Genomic DNA, 22,270 nt, shown 5'->3' with positions numbered 1-22,270 from the left:
TAGACCTGAATAAAATATTCAGACACATTCTTCTTTAGTTTTCAGTCTGCTGAGCTAGGATTATTGTTGTGGGAATTCATTTAATCAACAGCTTTTGGGGTACCAGCCCTTTGGACATGGTCTCAGGTACTACGAGTGGAGTGATAAGCCTGAGAAGCAGAGAGCCGTACTCTCACTGTCTTGGGAAGTCAGAGCAGAGGCAAGCTGGTTCAAATCTTCCCGGAGCAGAGCAGTGGCACACTGAGGCTTCCGCCCTGTCTGGCGTTCAGAAAGTCTGTGTGCTCCTTTGGAATCCCGTTTTCTTTGTAGCCCTATAATAAAAACAGTTTTGTGACTCCCACAACACCTCTCGCATTAGATGACTGTGTCTATGTTTACCCAAAATAAATGTGACGATCAAAAATACATTTGAAGATCAAAGATATTAAGTAAATCACTCAGTGTAAGTCGTGGTTCTTCAGAGTAACAGATCTAATAGAACGACTATTTCTCTCTCTCTCTCTCGATCACTATATGTGTGTGTGTATGTATATATGTGTGTGTGTGTATGTAGGTATGTATGCAAATACACATACACACACACACACACACACTGGAATCAGATGAAATAAGCTCTAATGCCAGTAAAAATATGGGCTTATCAAAGAGAAAGCAAGAAGGCAAAGAACAAAAGCTTCCTCCTTCTATGCCTTTACATGGCCTTCCAGCAGAAGGTGTGGCTGGGGTTAAAAGTGTGTCTTCTCACCTCAAGATCCAGTTTAGAAGTATTTCTTCTTCAAATTAATAAAAAGGAAGAAGAAGAAGAAGAGGAGGAGGAGGAGAAGAGGAGGAGGAGGAGGAGGAGAAGAAGAAGAAGAAGAAGAAGAAGAAGAAGAAGAAGAAGAAGAAGAAGAAGAAGAAGAAGAAGAAGAAGAAGAAGAAGAAGAAAGAAGAAATAAAATTCCCCTCATTGGTGTGACCTCCATGTTTGGATTTTAGTTAATTCCAGATGTAGTCAAGTTGACAGCCAAGCATAGCCAGCACACTCTGGTTAAATACATTTTACAGTGGTAAAACTTCCATTTAAACTAAAGTGTTCTTCTGGACTGAGTGCTGACATGCTTTCCCAAATTCACTTCCCTCTTCATATGAAGCCTTCCCCATGAGTGTGGCTATATTTGAAGACAAGGCTTCTAAGGAAATAAGTTTAAATAATCACATGAATGATGGTATCATCTTATTATCCAACCAGATGGTGTCCTCACTAGATGTGCTGCGTGTGTGTGTACACACACTGGAGAAGGGCACCTGGGAATGTGGAAGATGGCCATCAGTAAGCCAGGAAAAGAATTCTCATCAGTGACGAACGTGCAGTAGTCTCCATCATGCCTGTCGTGGTGCTTCCTGAATTCTAAGGAAACGAATTTCCGCTGTTTGAGTCACCACGGCTCTGTGATGCAGCCTGGGATGGCTAGTCTTAGTTGTCTACTTGGCTACATATGGAATTGGCTACAACCCAAATGGCTGGCTACACCAGTGAGGAATGGTTTTCTTAACTAAATCATTTGATATGGGAAGACCCACTTTTAACCTGTATCTTTTGAGGTGAGAAGATAAATTTTTAATCCAAATGTTTGGAGATGGAAGACCCTCCTCTAATCTAGGCACACCTTCTGTTAGAAGCCTATAGGAAAAAACCTGAAAGAAGGAAGCGAGCTCTTTGCCTGCTTGCTCTCACTTTTCCTGGCGAGTCTATTCCTCACTGACATGATTGCCTACTTCTTCAGGATTCTGGCATATTCTGAAGACCAACTGAAACAACCATCCTCACGGACTAAACAACTACTAGATTCTTGTACCTTCCATTGATTGAGACAGCCATTGTTGGACTAGCTGGACCACAGCCTGCAAACTAATCTAATAAATCTCCCCATTCTGTAAGTTTTTAATATATAATTATATATAATTTTCATATGTATATATTCATTCTGTAAGTTCTGTTTCACCAGAAAACCTCGACTAATACACATAGCCTGAGCAGACTAATCTAGTTATTGTTTAGTGAATGGTCAGTTCATTTAGATTGCCAAAATATTAGAAATAATATTATTTACAAATAACAAGTATTTCTCATGTTTCTAAAGGCTGGTAAGTCTAGGATCAAGGGGCCAACAGCTGAGTCCCTGGTGAGGGTTTGCATCTTCTTATAGGTTATTTTTGGTTTCCTTATTTGGTGCAAGGGGGTAACTAGCTCTTTGATAAGGGCCCTAATCCCATTTATGAGTGTTCTCCCTTTATGACTCAATAATCACCCAAAGGTCTCACCTATTAATCTTATTAATCCATCATGTTGGTGATTTGCTTTCACCATGTAAATCTGTAGTTGACCCTAAATTTGGACCATGGTTACCTCTGTGTATGAAACAATGCCATATTTCTCCTTTAATTTTTATTTCATATGCATGTGTGCTTTGGCTGCATGTATATCTATGCATCATGTGCATGACTGCGGCCTGTAGAAGCCAGAAGAGGATATCTGAACTCCTGGAACTGGCATTGCAGATTGTTGTGATACGGGTTCTGGGAATTAAACCTGATATGGGTTCTGGGAATTGAACCGCTGGAAGAATAGCAAATGCTCTCAGCTGCTGAGCCATCTCTCCAGACCCTGTAGGACTTTTTTTTTTTTTTTTTTTTAAATCTGTTTTGTTGATTAAGAACTCTGGTACGGCTCAAGAGACAGCTCTGATGTTTCTGTTCTTGGGGTTGCAGCCTAATTTGACGGGAAATGAACAGCTGGAGCCCAGCTGGGCATCCCACTTCTTTCATAAAGCTCCATGCAGGACGAGGTCTTTCTATGCAAGCCTGTGGGCTGTCTAGCAGCACGACGGACTCAGGGCTATTCATCTTCTCGCGTGGTGAATGAGGACGCCCAGAATGAGAGCAGTGACAAAGAAACAGAAGCAACAGTAATTTTGTGAATCAGCCTCGGAAAGCATTCAGTGTCTCTTGTACCCTGTTAGTTATGAGCAAGTTGTAGCCTGATGACCTTGAGTGGAAAATAACTAGATTCTGCTTTTTTTTTTTTTTTTTTTTTTAAAAAAAAGGAAGTGTTAAGATTTTAGAAGAGATGTAGTAAGGAAGCTCTTTCATCAGCATCTTTGAAAATACATCTGCCACAGATATGTATTTGATTGCAAAAACCATGATTTTCTCACAGTAATTTGGTGAAGCTAAAATAGAAACCCTTCTCACAGGAGGGGTTGAAATATGGAATGTGTCTCAAAGAGATTAATTATAATGACTCTTCTAAGGTGAGCTGAGCTAGATAGTACTCCACTTTAGGGCATCTTAAATGGTAGGGACTGTGTCCAAACTTAAGACCTCAACTTTCTTAAGTTCTTCTAAGAGAACATGGGGGTTAGATGCCCAGGTGATGTGATCTTCCATCTTGTCATAACATTGGAGAAGCAAAGAGCCCTGAGCAGAATGGTTGTATAGAGAAGATCTGACCCCTGGTGAAGCCATGAGTGTCTTAGATCAATCTCAGAGTCTTTTCCAAAGCAGAGGAAACCACTAGGGTATGGGTGTAGGCCAAATAAGAAATTTGGAGGTAAGAGAGAATGATGGTATAAGAAGGTAGTGGATGGCAGGAACTTCACAGACTTGGCAGTGGTGTCCTGTGTTGAGAATGTCTGGGTGAAAGCACCTTCAAAAATACTGAAGGACCAAATTTTCCTGCAGTAAAACAGAACAAAGGCAGTAAGGACAGTGTTTTCTGATGGGGGAGAGTCTTCTGTTTTGTGTTAATTTCATTGGTTAAATAAAGAGACTGCCTTGGCCCTTTAATAGGACAGAAAATTAGATAGGCGGAGTAAACAGAACAGAAAGTTGGGAGAAAGAAGCAGATTCAAGCAGTCACCATGACTCTCCTCTCCGAGATGGATGCCTGTTAGACTCGTCCCAGTAAGCCACACTCAAGTGGCAATACGGATATTAGAAATGGGTTAGATCAATATGTAAGAGCTAGCCAATAAGAGGTTATAACTAATGGGCCAGGCAGTGTTTAAAAGAATACAATTTGTGTGTAATTATTTCCAAGTATAAAGCTAGCCGTGAGGGAGCTGGGTGGGAACGCAGCCCACCGCTCCACACTACAGTTTTCCTTAGAGAAAAGAATCTGAGGTCTCCACATTACAGGAGAAATTTCACAAACCACACATGGTGATCCAAAGGCTACATTTTATTTGTTTCTACTTTTAGGTAGGAAAAGGTCTCCAAAGATGGACAGTTTTGAAAAAGAATGTCTCCCTTTACCTTCAGAAGAGGTAAAAATAAGCTTGATGTATTTTGTATTAATAATGCTCTGTCTTTATCCTTGATAATGTCAAAATGTGAAAAGAATAAAAAAAGATTAACCTCAACAAGTACTGAGGATATTGCCAAGAAAGCTAATCAAAACTAGGAGAATGCAGAGTGCTCAGCCCTAAATAGGTTATCTGTCACATCCATCTCCCCAAGGACCAGGCATGTTTGTGGAAGATGGAACAGAAAAAAATGTAAGAGCAAGAGATGGTGAATAACAGCAAAGGAACAGCATTTTCTAGACATGGTAGGGGAGTTATAAATATGAACTCAGCAATTGTGACAGCATGCAACAGACTTGTGTAAGCCCAACAAAATCCAAGCATGGAGCGGGGAAGGTGGGCATGAAAGAACTATTGGCTTTTCATAGTTGCTGTGGCAGTGGGGGGGAAGGTTGTTGAATGATGTCACTCTTGGTAGGTTGACCACATCTTAGGGAAGATCCCACACTCAAGAGTAGCTCAGCAACAGAAATTGTACTCTGGGTTGTTTTTAGGAAGGTGGGGGTAGATCTGAGAGAATCTGAAGTACAGAGTGATTATGATCAAGAGACATTGTCAAAGAAAAAAAAAAAAAACCACCTAAACTATTTATTGCAGTTGTTGGTGCCAATACTTTGGGAGCACAGGTTGATCAGAGTGCGGTGATAGGGCAAGGTAAGAAGTCAAGATTAATCAAGATGAGATTGATTCATATATCTTTTTATGACAGAGGGTTGCTTTAAGAAATGAATATCATTGAAAGCAAATCAACTGTGGAGCTAGCAGAGCAAAATAAGGTGAGTTAGGTGGTTTTTCGTGTCCCTTAGCTCATTCATGCTCTCAGTGCTGCCTTGGTCTATCTAAGCTGCTATTTGCTAACTGGGTTATTACTAGCAAAAAATATTTATTTTCAGTTCTGGAGCTCACAAGTACAAGAATGGGATGCTAGAAGATTGAGTTTGGTGGGGATTACCTGCTGGTTCACAGAATGCAGCCTTCTCACAATGTGATCTCATGGGGCAAATGGAAAGGCAATGGTAGGTGCCTCTTCTGTAAGAGGACAATCCCATCCTATCCTTCAGGAAAGTCACGTCCCAAAGGACCCACCTCCTAACATCCAAATCCCATGTGGCCTGGACACACCTAGGAACAAATTCCTTAAACAAAAATGTTCTTAGGTTGTCTTTAAGAAAAACCTTTTGTTGTCTTATTGCTTTAGCTAGAACCTCAAGTACTATATTGAATAGATATGGAGAGAGTAGACATCCTTGTCTTGTTCCTGATTTCAGTTGGATCTCTCTGAGTTTCTCCTCATTTAGTTTGATATTGGACATTGGCTTGCTGTTTATTGCCTTTATTATGTTAGGTATGTTCCTTGTATCCCTGCTCTCTCCAAGACCTTTAGCATGAAGGAATGTTATATTTTGTTGAAGACTTTTTCAGCATTGAATGAGATGATCATGTTTTTTGTTTTTAGTTTGTTTATATGATAGATTACATTGACAGATTTTTGCATGTTGAACCATCCCTGAATCTCTGGATGAAGCCTACTTGGTCATGGTGAATGATTTTTCTGATGGGTTCTTGGATTCAGTTTGCTAGTATTTCATTGACCATTTTTGTATCAGTGCCTTTCTGGGCCAGGTTGTGATGGTGCACATCTTCAATCCAAGTGCTCAGGAGGCAGAGGCAGGTCAATCTCTGTGAATTTGAGGCCAGTCTGGTCTACAAGAGCTAGTTTCAGGACAGGCTCCAAAGCTTCAGAGAAACCTTGTCTTGAAAAACCAAAAAGAAAAAGAAAAAAGAAGGAAGAAAGGAAGGAAGGAAGGAAGGAAGGAAGGAAGGAAGGAAGGAAGGAAGAAAGGAAAAGGAAAGCCTTCCTAAATTCATTCCTGCTAGGGGTTTGCAACAGCTTTTCAAGAATGGACAAACACTGAAGGAAATGGCAGATCTAATCAATGAGCTTTTAATTTAAGGAACACCAAACCCCATGAAAACAACATAACCAACTCCCTAGGAATGTGCATAAAGAGGTATAATGGTGACCTTTGCATGCACAAAAAACCCTAAAACTTCCCTCCTCTTGCTATCCAATCAACAGACTTTTCTCTGACTTCTGGCAGCTTTCCCAGCTACCTGCTGACGCAGGCGCCATCTTTGAGCTGACTCTTTGCTACTGACTTTCCTTGAGGGTTGATCTCATGATAAAACCATTGCTCAAGAAAACCGGTGCCCTAAGAGGGGCATTCATGCTTACAGACAGCCCATTCTAGCTCAGTGTCAGTAGCAGCACGTTTATGGTAGTATCATCATACTGCATTTTAGTTTATCACACGTGGTCATGATTTCCTTCTTCCAGTAAGGAACCACCTGAAGCAGGCCTACACCATACAGAGCTGACTTCAGAAAAGAGGAAACTGGCCCAGGGAACTAGGGGTCATGTTTTAGTCTGTTGGCATTTCCTTTCCCTTTCCTTTCCAGTTTCTAGATTTTCTGCTCTTGGTAGTGAAAGAGTGTGACATCTCTTGAGCCTGACTTGTCCTTACACACAAACTTGCAGTTGACACTGGGGGATGCATTAATTCAGAGGGTTGTAGTCTGTAGACTTAAGCCGTGTGGTGGGGGGAGTTTAATTTTTATTAAATATTTGGAAAAGCAATAGAGAAAATTCAATCTATTGAGCTATTTTTCTTCCGAGCCTAGCACATTCATTCCTGATAATCTTTTATCCTAGAAATTCTTATCAAATTCTTTATTCTTGCCCCCAGCCACCCTAGTCATGCCAGGTGATTGGTAGAAGCATTGCCAACTTAAGTCCCCCGTGGTCTGAGGAAGATTTTATTCTCTATCCGACAAGATTGTCCTCCCTAGCTGGGGGAGGGCTTTGGGAAAAAGAACACCATAAAATTAGTGGATTCAATCTCAGCACTCAATGGAGGGCCAGCTGACCCTGCCTAATTACTGTGCTTATCATAAAAGCCGCTGCCTCTCTAATGCCTTCCTGCTGGTTAACCTGAAGCACTTTTTAATAACCCAACGGCAGGCATTTCCTGAGGAATATTTCCTTTAGAATCGCTTTCCCTAGAAGACTTACATTTGCAGATTTTTTTTTTCTCATGTGCATCAATGGCCTACAGGTTTTGGAGTAGAATTCAGAGCCAAATTAATGAGAAGGCAAGCTGGGTACCCACGTAGGCTGCAGTTCCAAGCGGAGAACTGAAACATCACTGGAATAAATTGGCAAGATGCAAATTGGTTTCCCTCCTCGCTGTGTCAACCTGTCCATGTGGAGCACTTTGGTGAATCACACATCAACTTGCCGCCAGCTCAGTCCCCAAATCAATAATGCATGTTGTTTTGCTTACCAAGAATGAGTGACTTCATTTAATCACCTAAATTTTAAAGCCCTAATTTGCTTTCCAAGATATTCTCTCATCTAGAAAATTGCAAAAGGAAATTGAGAGAGCAAACTTGAAATGGAAAAAAAAAAGAAAAGGAAAAAAAGAAAGATAGTTATTCGCTAGTCTATCATTTTATAGAGAATGAATATGTGACTTCTTACACTCAACTTCTTGTGAATGAAGCCATTGGCTCCGTCTTTTAGCTTCAATTAAGAAGAACAGAAAATACTTAAAGAAAATATGTTATAAGGTATCACATCATTAGATTTTGTAGAGCAACCACGTGTCAAGTCAACTCTGAATGATAATGTACAGTCTGTTAGTTCAGCTCTTTGCCATTTTGTTATGGGAGGCAACCAAAAAATAGAAAGCATTTAGACACAATGTTGACCTTCAAAGACTCATTTATTAGGTGTGTTCTGAGGAAATAATTGTCTCCTTTAACTTCAGAAAACCACATTTTTTTATTTTGTTGAGACAGGGTCTTATTTTACAGCTGTGAACTTGTGCACCCCCCCCCACCTCAGCGTCTCAGAGCTATGATTATGAATGTGCACCATCACACCTAACGGGAGCCAGGCTTGCCACCAGTAGCTCCCAGTGTCCATCATCAACTTCTTCAGTTTCGCTCTGGCAATGTTTTTGTTTCTTGGCCAATTGACACTTATAAATTGTTCCCATGCCATTTATAATTCATCAAGGAAAATCCAGAGAATTCTACATCTAATCAAAATGCTTTCACCCCATCTTCAATGAAGACTGAACAATTTTTTTAGCATAGTCTATGTATCAGGCCCTGGCCCTAATGGTGGCTCGCATTTATACCTAGTGTTTATTTGACCCTTCTAATAACCTTATGACATATGCGACTAACTCAACTCAAGACACAACAGTTGAATCTGAAGTACATTTCTTGTCTGCCTACAGTTTCACAGACAGTAAGCAATGAAAGTAAAATTTTATTCCAGAGACACCAACACAGGCTCCAAAGCCTTCATTATCAATCGTATGTCATTTACTGAACAAGTATTCCATACCATAGTCTGCACTGGACACTGCTCCTTCTAGGTGGACTGGCCAAAGTTCAGAAATGCTAAGTAGCCATCTCTACTTGGTTTCATAACCTGTGAGTGGCAGAGCTAGTTCAAAGTCACACTTACCCTCTCCTAATTACCAGTGACTACAGTACTTCCAGATTCCAGTGGTCAATATTTCTCACATGAGAATCAGCTGTTTGCATCACTCTTCAGGGTGTTTACTATAAACTAGAATTGCTTATATATTACCAATTTATATTTCATTTTGTTCTACACTGTCTCCATAAATATGAGGACCTAAAGACTTGAGTTCAAGTCCCCAGCCCATAAAAAACTGAGAATACCTTAATCCTAGAATTGGGATAAGACTTGTTAGCCAACCTCATGCCATGGCCTCTTAGGTCCTCTTTTCAGGGAACTCATCCCTGAGACATACTGATTGGCTTACTAAGGTTTCTGGATCATTGGAACAAGGCTCTACTTGCATCCATCGTTTCTGTACAACCATTGTAGCATGGTTGCTTCTGCTAAATTCTGCTGCCAGTTGGAGATGCAGCCTGCTTCTTTGGTACCACAGAGGCATCAGCCTCCGTGTACCTTCCAGGCATGCTGGCTCTGGAGAAGGATTTCTCGACGTGGTGGGTTTTGAACAGGAAACGTCTCCACTGGTGTTCCTTTTAGGATCTCTACTTTCAAATGAATTTTGTAAGATGGGACCTTTGATGGGTGGTGTCTTGCCCTCAGGACACCTTCCCCATGGTCTTAGTGTAGTGCAGGAAGTTTCTCTTCAGTGCAATCTTTTTAAGCATTAAAACTGCATTTCCAGTACCAGCCTTGTCTGGATCTTTGGACTTTCTCCTTATCTAACAGACTGTACATTTTCCACATCCTCTTTGCCTTGTCTGTTGCTGTCTCTCATTCTATACCTGGATAGGAGTCATGAGCAGAAAGCACAGCATGGCTTGAGTATGCTCCTTTATAAAGGTTTTCTCTTTCAAACAAATTAGCTATTACCTTTGAATTCAGCTTCACTCCAGTTCTTAGGACATAAGCAGAATGCAACCAGAATCTTTTCCAGAATACAATGTGAATGGCCTCTAGCCCGTTTTTGTGTAGATCTCTTTTCACCCTCCAAAATCTCAGGATCTGGGCCTTTGCTGTCCACAGTCCTCTTTGTATTTTGTTTTTTGAAACCCCTGTCAGAATGACTAAGTTCCTCTTACAGCATCCTAGGACTTCAGCAGCACAATGCTCCAAACTCCCCCATGTTCTCCTTGCACACATACCAAAGGCCTATGAATCACAACCTGGTACCAACTTCCTGCAGCCAGCTAGTCATGTTGCAGTCCCATTCAGCAAGCACAAGAGCACTCATGCTCAGTTTCCTCCTTCTTTTAATGTGGTCCAGCATCCCAGCCCATGGGATGGTTTAGCCCACAACGCATGATGAGTCTTCCCAGCTCAGTTAACCCAAGCTAGAAACTCTCCCACAAACACAGCCAGAGGTTTATCTCTGTCTCTCAAAGATGAGACCCAGTGGGAAAGTCCATCTGAAGACAATTAAGAGTATGTGGGACAGAAAGGGATTGTGGGACTTGAGGTTGTCTGTCTAGCTGGCTGGCTGGCTTCCTGTTTGTTGTTGGGGGTGATCTTTCTATGTTTTTCCTGCTCTTTCGGCACCATAGTCCATGAGGACCTTGGCAAATCCTGTGTCGTACTGTTTGTATTTTTAGGCCTCAAAGATAGAAGCTAAAACATGTTTTTTTTTTCCCTTACAAAGTTTTCCCACTCAATTATTTCACTGTAGTCATATAACAAGTTAAGAGTTGTGTAGCTCAATTCCTAATTGATCTTAATAATAAAAAACCCAGAGTCAGATATTAGTGTGTGAAACCTGAAAGGTTAGAGAAGCAGAGCAGCCAGCCACTAGTCCTATCTCCACGAAAACCTCAGGCTGAATGGGGTAGCCCGTCCCTACAAGTCCTCAGACAACTGAATGCTTTGAGCTCCTGTCTCCTCCCACCTTACATTGCTCTCTGTTTCCATCTTGTGTAACCCAGAGATCGTCTCACAGACATCCATCTTGCGTGCTGGAAGGAAAGGTGTGTGCCACCGCTGCATGGCCTCTATGGCTAACTGGTGGCTAGCTCCACACTCTGATCATCAGATAAGCTTTATTTGTTAAAACACAAATAAAATATCGTATCACACAGAATTGAAATGAACAGGTAAGTAAGATCCACAGACCGAGTCAGGGACAACACTTGACTTGTATGGGTGACTCAGGTATTCCTGGGGCTGAACAAGTACACAGAGAATCTTCAAGTGCCCAGTCTACATGGCTGTGATTAGATAGAGTTTAAAACTATAGCCCATACATAAGGGATGCTCAAATAGCATATGCTGACTGTCTTGGTCCACTCTTGCTGCATTAAATGCTATAGGCTTGGTAATTTTAAAGTGTAGGTTAGTCTAAGTTGCATAGTATTTTCGTGGCTCTGAAGGCTGAGGCATTTAAGTCAAGGTACAAACAAATTCGGTATGAGGTAAGGGCTGGTACTGTGTATCTTCTGGTATGTACTACCAGGCTAGAAGAGTTAGAAAGACCTGATGCCATATACATGAAACTTAATTCTCTTCAATATAGTGAACCACCTCTCTCCCCCCAGCTAAGCACCTCCCAGAAGCACCATGTTTTATGGTTTTTTTTTTTTTTTTTTGATCCCATCTTGGTGGAATCATAGAGGAGGATCACATAGTCTTAAACTATAGCACTGGACAAATAATTCAGAGACTTGGGGTTTTAAAAACAAAGTCTTATTGTATAGTGGTATCACTTCTGTCTTTCCAGTTTTTCCAAATGCTCATCCAAGAGCCAAATTTCAAAGTCTATCCCTCCCTCCCCGGATTTTTTTTTTAACCTCACACATTTTCTTGAGTAGGAAACAGGAAGCTGAAATCGAGGAATTCTAGTTCATTCCTGAAGAAGGGCCAGTCGAAACAACCCTTTTCGTATGTCTGTCTCCCTCGAATAAAGAGTTGGTCTGAACAATTCCATTTGCATCGAGATGAGGCAGAAATTCTCAGCTTTCTATGCCAGTTTACGGTGCTTGGGGATGTGCCGTTACATTTTTTAAAAACAGAATTCTTTAGAAAGAGCTAACAATAGAGATTAAATCAATAACTCAGCAAAGTGAGTATTGGAGGAAGAACTGAAAGAACAAACTTGTGCTTAGGAAGAAAAGTACCTGAGGCTGCAGGACAGCATTTCCTCTTTGCTCACCTTGACAGTCTTTGAAGATTGCAACCACCTCCTTTAATCCCACACTCCAAGAAAGCGCTGTTAACCATGTGACCTACTGTGATGAATTCAAATGGGTGTGAAATTCCTTCCAGAAGTGGAAGAAGGATCTGGCATTGATGTTTCCCTTTGGCCTCTGCATTTCTTTCATTGAGATGCTTAACCTGAACTCATGACAGGATTTATTTCTTTGCCAAGTAGTCCCCAGGTCACTTACTCACTAACCAAAGGATTCTGTTTGAAACTTCTCCCATTGCTAGGGAAAAGTATTTGGAGATCACTTTTTCCTCAAACATTTCATTTAACTTCCTGTTTCAGGAGATTACAAGAGATGAAAAGCAAACATTCCAAAAAAATAAATAAATAAATAAAAGAAGGAAATTGGAGAGATGGTTCAGTAGTTAATCACAATTGCTGTTCTGCTGCTGGACTTGCTGGGTCCACTTGCAGGGACCCAGGTTCAGTTCCCAGCATCCACGTGATAGCTTACAACCATCTGTAACTCCAGTCTGAAGGCATTCAGGGTTCAATTCTGGCCTTTGTGGGTAAGAGGCATTAATATAGTACACACACACACATACACACACACAGACACTCACTCACTCACTCACTCACTCACTCACTCACTCACACATATGCAAACTCTCACACACATAAAATAAAATAAAAATAAATGAATCTCCAGCACTTGGGCCGCAGAGACAGGCAGATCTATGTGGGTTCAAGGTCAGCCTGGTTTACAGAGTGAGTTAGAGGACAGCCAGGACTACACACAGAGAAGCCCTGTCTGGAAAAAACAAGCAGAAAGAAAGAAGGAAGGAAGGAAGGAAGGAAGGAAGGAAGGAAGGAAGGAAGGAAAGAAGGAAGGAAAGAAGGAAGGAAAGAAGGAAGGAAAGAAGGAAGGAAAGAAGGAAGGAAAGAAGGAAAAGAAACCCACAAAACTTTAAAATAACTAAAAGGTGGATTTTAAATATAACCAGAGATCACAAACTTTATCTTTTCATGATTCCATTCCTGATCCATGCTATCTACCAGTTAAGATTGCATTATTGAGCTCCATAGCAACTGAAATTGCTGTTACATCAATACAGTCATTATCAAATCTGCCAAGAAAGATTGGTCATCTTCTCAGAAGAGAAGGAAAATAAGAGCAGTTGCTGGGACATCCAAGGGAGATGTCTCACCTGCCATTCCTACACCACTCTAGCTCGACGCACTTCCTGCCAATTGCAGGAAGAGTTACTTACTGTGACTGTTAAGTTTGAAAACTCTTTCAGGGTGCTAAAGGATGCTACAAAACTACATTGTCTCACATGAGCATAGGGAAGTGTAGGTCACAATATTGGCTCTGCTTGGGGCTTTTGCAAGTGGGCTAAAGTGATGTGCATAAAATAAAAATTTTAAAAAATTATTTTTTGCTAGCTTTGTCATAGAAATTTGAGAAGGGCTTAAAGACACAGGTGTGCCTGCACACCCAAGAACACGCAATGTCAGCTGGTTGAAGGAAACTCTTGTTATTGAGAGTCTTTGGTTAAGCTTGATCTGCGATCACTTTAGTTCTTCCTGGCCTCTGATATGGACTAGTTCAAAATAAACATTGGTTACTTCCTACCTATACTCATGAATATGAAGACAAGATATAAAACATAGCAAGAAATATGTAAAATGGACCACGGCTTCCTAATGAGACATTTCTCAAATTCTGCAGATAATATGTTTGAGCTACAGAGGAGCAGGACATTGTATTTAATAGTTTTCCCCCTTGGTCATCAGGCGGGTATGACAAAGACATGTCTACTGTTCCTGGTATTTGCAGCTCATGTGCCTCAGTAGGAACCTGACTGTATCCGTGGGAGAGTCTCGACTACTCAAAAGATATTAATCTTTTTGAGAATCTACTAAGAGTCAAGACTACTACTAATACTTCGGTAGTGTAATATTACAACTTCTTAATTTAATTATTATTCTATTTATATGAGTGTTTTGCCTGCATGTATGTAAGTACAGTATGAGTATGCTGTGCCCATAGACGTTAGAAGACAGAATCAGATCCGTTGCAACTGGAGTAACAGATGGTTGATAGCCTTTATGTAGGTGCTGGGAGCTGAACACGGGGCCTCTGAAAGAGCAGTTAGTGCTCTTAACTGCTGAGCACCTCGCCTAGCCCTGACATTGTGACTTTTGTTAAAAGACCAAACAACAACAAAACTCTTTCTGGCTGTGGATGGGATAGATTACTCAGGGGACCCCCTAGACCTTGCCTTCAATGTGTGGGTAAGCTAACTAGCTTCAAATCTTTCTATCGCTACTGGACCAGTGATTCTCAACCTGTGGGTCTCGACCCCATCAGTGGTTGCATATCAGATATTGATATTAAGATTCATAACAGTAGCAAAATTACACTTATGAAGTAGCAACTCATGCTGTAGTGATCCCTGACCACAAAATTATTTTTATTGCTACGTACCAGAAGGCGCCATTTCTATGTTTGAATCATCTCAGCGTCTCAGCCCACCAGCCAAGGCCCATCCTCTTGTCCACAGCCCCTCACAGTGACTGGAGCTTCCTTAAAGGTTCTCTTGCCGTGTTTTGTTTTTTCCAATGACCTAATGTGCTCTTCCCTTCTGACTTCTGTCCCTGACTATCCATGTCACATGGTTCTGTGTGACATCACCTCCTCACACACTCCTGAAATAAACTTTTTTTTTCTATCTCCTATGACTCCCTTTATAATCTCTCTTGTCTGAGCATCTCTCAAAGGAATACAAGGGTCACCTGCTCTGAACCAGGTGACCCTTGTCCTTGTCCCCCCAGGGACAGCAGTGAGCAGACTACTACTGAATCTCACATCTGGAACTTGGAGGCTACTTCCAATTTATTTCAGGAATAAATATTCCAAGTAACTGTATGATAGAGTAAGGGGAAATATATCAAGATGAAGGGAATGGACACTAGCAGGCGTGGGGCTATGCCATAGGGTGGTCCAAAGCAGCGCCAGATGAGGAGGAGGTGACATTTGACATCTGAGCCGTCTTTAAGAGTCGGCTTTTCAGTCTTGTTGAGCATTTTCAGATTCTCACACGACTTTCAATAAATCCGTAGATGAAACAAACATCTGCCGGATGAAAGAAGAAAGAGGGTAAAGACAGGAAACGTGGGTGATAAATCCACACCGATCCAGTTCCAGGACTAATTTATGTTCCAAGAGCATGTGGAAACAAAAAGCTAAACAGAAAATCCCCACACGGAGGCTCTTTGATGAATCACCAGTAGCTAATTGTCCCGGCGCATCCCACAAGCGCGACATATCATCTGAAATCTGGGCGGATTTCAGAAGAGCAATGTTATTGCATTTTAAACAATACCATTAGCCAATCTGATGCCACTCGCCGCCGTGCTCTTTGTTCCCGCCTTCCAGTCAAAAGACGAATTGCCCGATGGTCCCATTGTCAAAATGACAGCGTGAAAGGAGAAGCATGTGGGTTGTAATAATAATGTGGTACATGTGTAGAAGGTCAGAGAAGCAACAGATTAACATTCCAGGGAGAGATTTCCCCTGGGACGCCTCTTGAAAGTAGCAAAGGCCAAAGATCAGGACACTGATAACGTGCCTGGCATTGGTGGTGAAATTGTTGTTGTATGTCTTCGGCTCTGCTGGGCTCTGTTCAATTAGTTGATGAAATCTCTCTTCGAGAGGATGAAGAAACCAGCCACAGCAAACCCGCTTCAGTGCGGAGGAGGGAGTGGAAATGAGGGGCTGTGGAAAGATGAGTTGCTTACTTCAGATTAGTGAAATAAAATGGAACATGTTTCCCGGAGAAGCAGACTAAATAATCCCCCACCCCAGAGATTGAAACCCAACATCTCTAGCGTGACATTCCTTCATTGAATTTTAAACCAAACTGATGCTCACAACCGTTCTGAAAGGTGAGCTGGGGAGTATGGATTGGGAGAGTCAGACATTTCTTTCTAACTTAAATTGATTTGAGGCAATGGAGGTGGAGGTAGGGAATATTCATGCTCCGCAAGCATAGCCATCCGGTTGAAAACAGATATTGTAACTTATGCCGTGGAATGGTAAACCCCATTTTCCTGTTTTTAGCCTGGGAAAAGATGTGGGGCCCAAACATATATAGGACTATTTGAAAAAAATGTTGGCATTTACGAAGTATTTGCTGAGCTTGGAGCAAGTCGGAGTTTACCATTCCTTTTGTTGCTTTGCCGGAAACACCGACTTCTCTTTATCTGATTCAATGGTGGAGGACTCTTGGGTGATTTGGTCTGCAGCAAAAGTAAACAGCAAATTTTTTCCTCTATTTCAAAGTATAAACACTGTTTAATTTCATGAAGATTGGTGTGTGTTGGCGCGCAGCTGAGAGCACTTTGCTTACCGAGGACCTGAGTTTGGTTCTTAGCGTCTACATCCGACATCTCACAATCACCAGTAGTTACAGTTCCAGAAGATTCAGTGTCCTCCTCTGGCCTCAACTGGAACATACCCACAACACACATACCTACAGATACGCACATAAACAAAAATAAAATAAACCTTCAAAAGGAAGGGTGACTGTTTTTACTTATTGTCAGAAATGAATACTTCAACAAGTAAGGAGATATTTATTAGGAAATCAGCAAAATACAAGTGATTTGCAAGATGCAAGGGGATATTATAGTAGTTACTTGGTGTTGGGGACCAGCCTCGACAAAAATACCACTCACCATGGTAGGGGCGTTAAAATTTAGAAATATTAGTAAAGAATACAAAGACATAAAAATAATAAGAGAGAAAAACAGAATAGTATTGGGAGGGAGTTCCAGTGAATACTGAAATCTCCCATGTTTAATTTCCAATTGCTTAAAATACCCCGACCACAAAAGGTAGGAGTAAGACATAAAACTGCATTAATATGATACAAGGACATGAACAAACCAACTGAAGGTCAGGGGTTACATCCATAGTTAAACATCCTGTTGCTAAAACAAAATATGTCACTCTCACACCCTAGACCAAAACATTCTGTAGGCAAACCACTCCTTGGGTGGAATCTAATGTTATCTCCTTAAGGGAACTGGAGCCTTAGTTGGATCCTTAGACTTTTGTTTGAGGTAGAAACCTATCTACTTCTCTATTCCTGAAATATGAGATCTAGCTATTAGCCACACCTGTTGACAATAACCTTGAGCGAGCAGACCTCTCTGCTCTAAACCTAGGTGGGACTTTTTTTGAGGTAGAAACACAATATCTTTGAAGGAATAGAGGTTAAGTTCCAACTCCCTGACCTTTGATCAGTATGGAAATAGGTTCACATTTTTGGGCCTCCACAATTTGGGAGGCAGTGGTTAGGCACGGTCTGTGAAGTGGGGATGTAGTTCACTGGTGGAATCCTTGCTTGGCATGGTCAAGGCTCTGGGTTCCATTACCTGAGGTGGTTGGTGGTGGCAGCAGTGATGGTTGTTGTTCTTGGTGGTGGTGCTGGTTGGTGGTGGGAGTGTCAACGGACCCAGTGCAAGGACTTCAAGCCCAGTTCCATTAGTAGCAGCTGGGTAACCTTCAGCAAGTGCTTCAGCCTCCCTGGACTCTGTGTTCTTTGCTATAAGATGGGTGAACAGTAGCTCCCACTTCACAGGGTTAATGTGAGCACGGCTGACATTTCAAGTTGCTTAGAACACAGCTTCCTGGTACTGGTAATTCTCCATCACTCAAAGGGATATTCTTGCCATTCCAAGTACAGAAGCATTCTTAGGAAACAACACTATTTTCAGATGACAATTTCTGCTGCGATTTGGAATATTTTATTGTTACCTCTTGTGCTGGCTAAGGTTATGTCTACATGGCACAGCCTGGAGTCACTGGGGAAGAGGAAAAGAGCAGTTGAGAAAATGTCCTCACCATACTGGCCGGTGGGCAAGCTTGTAAGGTATTTTTTTGATTAATGATTGACAGTGTGGACCCATCCCACAGAGGACAGTGCCACCTCTGGGTGGGTGTTGCTGAGTGGTTTAAAAAATCAAGCTGAACAAGTCACCGATAGCAAGCCAGTAGTCGGCATTCCTTGGCTTCCCTCATGGCCTTTTTTTCAGTTCCTGCCTCCAGGTTCCTGCCTTGAGTTCTTTCCCTGTCTTCCCTTTATGATAGGCTGTGACTGGGATATGTAAGCTCAAAAGTTTTCTCCCCAAGTTGTTTTTGTTATTAACAGAAACTCTAACTAATGTTATCATCATTTCTGTTTGTGCACACCTATGTGTGCATGTGTGTGTGTGTGTGTGTGTGTGTGTAGAACAGAAGAAAATCTTAGGTGTTGTACCCAGGTTGCATTAACCTTGATTTTTGAGACACAGTCTCTCACTGGCCTGATGCTCACCAAGTCGGCTAGGCTGTCTGCCAGCATGAACTAGGGTCTAACTCTGTACCCATCAGTTGCTAGGATCACAGCCTATGCCACTGGGTCTGGCTTTCTTCAGTGGGCTTTAATTTTTCATACTTGTCTTCATACTAAGACAAACACAGACTGCGCTCCATCCCAGCCATAAATTTTAGAGCAGCTCCCTAGCTAGCTATAAGGCAACATTAGACTGGACTGACTTGACCTTGAGCCACTTGGAGAATGCAGATTGTCTGTCTTCTGAGTGAGACACCATGCTGTACTCTTTGGAACCTCTCCGAGCCCGCAAACAGAATATCTACCGTGAAAGCCACAGTTTCCAGCTCCATTCCCCACTCTCCCTTTCTATTCTAAACTCAGTTCCTGCAGAATTAGCCCTGTTCAAACAGGCAATGTCTTGAGACTCCAAAGAAAAGTTCCACGAAGACATACCTCAGTGTAGATGTACAAATCTAAAAAATAACATCTGACCCTTCTTATGACTTTGATAGTCCATGTTTGAGTGAGTTGTTCAAAGTCATCGAAGCACAAAACCTTGGGCAGAGCTCCTGATCTTTCTAAGGTTCCTGCACAATGGTGTCAGCTCTTCCCTGCTCTTGACAATTATGACCTGCTCGTCTCTGAATCAACAATAAAGTGGAATGGGACCGAGTCTGACCTGGGCCCTCAGAAGAGGCTGGCGAGGGCGTGCAATGACTGGCAAAGGCAGATGTAGGCTGCTGGGCACACAGGAAGAGGATTAACAGAGTCAATAGCTGCTTGATGAATTTCTCTGCAAAGAGCGGCTTGAAGGGCCCTGGTGGAAAGGAACAGAGAACACATAAATGGCTGTGAGAAAGAGCCAAATGGCCTGTTGCTGTTTCCTAAGAGACCGAATCTCCCAGGCTGCAGACTGTGTTGCTGCTTAGAAAAGCTCCTGGAAACGTACTCTCTTACCAAAATTCCAAGCAGGGCCACAAATCATCTATAGGAGACAAAAAACAATAAGTAGTGTCGGCGCAGAGGAATAGATTTTACTTTGCCCTGCCATGAGGAATTACGGCGGGTTGTGACGAGTGGAATATAAAGTAACATAAGTTGCCTGTTGACAACAGAGTTTGAAATTATAAAATGTAAAACCAATATATTTCCTGCACACTATGATGCAGCTGGGGTGTTTTTATGGTTTCCAGCGAGATGCCACGCCGTCTCTCAAACCCCTATAATTCTGTAAGCACGCTAAGTGCAGTCTGTTATTTATTTGGTTTGTTGATTTGGCTTCAACTATTTCACAGGCGACACAGAAACAACCGTAAAGAGAACAATGAAGCACGGACGGTGCCCATTTTCCCAAACGGCCAGTCCTGGCTCCCTTGGAGGGTGGCATAGAGATGATATTCAAAGTGTGAGTAATCTTGAGCGGGAGGCCATCTTTTTCTCTGTAGGAAGGAAGGAAAGCGTACCCATATCGAAAAGTCCTGCAGGAGCATTTCCCACATGGCCTCTCCAGAATCCGAGTCAAAATTTAGCCCTTTATGAGCTTGAAGGCAGTGGAATTTAAATGACAGCTGGCGCTAAGCAAGTGCAGCGCTTCTTCGACGATGGTTTATGTGCTAGACGTTAGAGGTGTTGTGGCTACTGACCCATGGTAAGGCAGAGCACTGAGCAAACGAAGGCGGCGGAGCTCAGGGTCCAGGCGCCTACCCTAAGCAATAATTAATTTTATTGTCTTCATTTTGGATGCTTAATTTAAGTCCTGTGCGTGTCAATCAATCAGGACAAAATACTCCGATTGCTTCCAATGACTTGGCCATTGTGTTCGTTGGGTTTTTATGTTTTACTCACAGATCAAATGTTCAATGATTATTTATGGGCTGAACTCCTGTGATAGGGAATTGGCTGGAAATTTAGTGAGGCTCTGGCAGAGGGAGCAGTAATGGATTCTGAGAGCCGGCAAGGCTGTTGAGGCTGCCACTCAACAGAGGGCTAGAAGGGGGTGGGGCCAGCACTAAGGGGTCTGCCTGGGGCGGGGCGAGCTGAGCTACCCTGAGATGGATTCCTGAGGGAAGAACAGAGGCCAAACAACAACAACAACAACCAAAAAAAAAAAAAAAAATCAAAAACCTGGTGGGCTCAGGAATTTTGCAAGGCCAAGAATCCCCCCCCTCACACAGCAGTTTGTCAGCTGTCAGCAGCGCCCCGACACGACAAAATCCCAAGGCAAAATCCCAAGGCTCGGTGTGGGGCTGCCTGCTGCATATAGCAGAAGTGCCCGGTTGTTTTCAGCTGAAAAGGGGAAAACATCAGATGTTGCTTTTCAAACAAAGACCCAGTTTCATGCTTAACACCACAAAGATGACTTGGTTTTCTGTTCTTAGGGAAGGGGGGAAAAAGCCCAAAAGGAATAAAACCTTTGTTCCTTTGAAGTAAGAGCAAGCTATGTGAAGTGAATTTTAACCAGGTTCTGCCAATATCTATCAGCACACAGCATTTCACGTGGTAGATAATAAGAGCCTGGAGAAAATGGAGGATGAGAGAACGGGAATTCTGGAGACAAGCGCCAGAGCTTTCAACGTGGAGTCAGTCAAGGCCTGAGGAGGCCTTTCAGAATGAAAGTTGTGAAATTTAAAAAATAAAAAAAAAGAAAGAAAGAAAAGAAAAGATAAAGAAATGAAAAGTGCATTAAACCAAGAATTGGAAGTAGGTGTTAATTTTTCTTTTCAAGGGGTCCACTCAACTATTAAAAAATCAAAAACAAAAGCAAACACCTGCAGCTGGTACAGAGAAGGTGAAATTAAAAAAATGAGTGGACGACGCAAGTAGTTATGACGTAATCATTTGTTCAGAGAGTTCATGAAGACCTCCTGTGGGTGAGACAGGGGGGCCAGGATTCCTTTTCGTGTAGATAAGGGTAGACACCAAGACTGTCACGAATAAAAAAGCCGTGTGTCTTCCCTACAGACCGGATGGTAGGAGGCTCGCTATGACAGCCACGGAGGGTAGGAGCTAGTGCCTGCAGAAACAGCAGTGATCTAATCACCAGAGCTCCCTGGAAGGCGTCGGCGCACGCGCCCTTCTGAAAATCATGTTTTGCCTGTTGCTTTATGACACCAGGGGCTTTCAAGAGAAAAGCAAACCTGGCTACTGGTGATGCAAGGATGAGAGCGCGGGGGTCGGCGTCTAAAGCGGGCGGCAGTTTCTGGAACACTAAAAGAAGCCGGAAGGCGGAAGTGAGTTCAATGGGCTGCTCAAGTAGGAGGCTCCACCCCCCCCCCCCCCCCCCCGTAAATTCTCCATCAAGGGAAGCCAGGGTTAGGAACCATATTGCACTGAGATTTACTGTCCAGACATGAACCACTTCTGTATTTCCCCGCGGTTTAACTTGTTCTTTTCTGTACCTTGCTCCCCATCCCCACCTCCAGAGTTAGCTGTACAGAGATAGAAACAAGAAAGTTAGCTAACGCAGGGAAAGGTAATGTGGGAGGAAGGGTGTCCGGGTGCAAGAGTAAGGTGCAAAGGTAATCCCAACTCACCTGGCCCTGGGTGTAGGCGTTTGCACCTCGCTAATGTAAGACCTCTCCTAGGCCCAACACCTTGCAAACAAAATACTTTCCATGTTTATCCCAAGGATGACATTGCCAATGGTACCTGCCTAATCCGGGGCAGATATTAACTAGCGCGCATAGAGAGAGTGCTGATGACTTTAATTGCATTTTGTTGTATTTCGTATTAATCTTGGAATAGAATTGCTGGGGGTTCAGGTCAAGACAGAGGATACAGCAGCTTAGAAAGTAATTATTCTGCAAAAAAGATTCAGTTTTAAAACTTGAATCTCAAACTAGGT

Source organism: Chionomys nivalis, chromosome 14, assembly GCF_950005125.1.
Source record: "Chionomys nivalis chromosome 14, mChiNiv1.1, whole genome shotgun sequence".
NCBI classification, from domain to species: domain Eukaryota; kingdom Metazoa; phylum Chordata; class Mammalia; order Rodentia; family Cricetidae; genus Chionomys; species Chionomys nivalis.
This window is presented reverse-complemented; position numbering follows the sequence as displayed.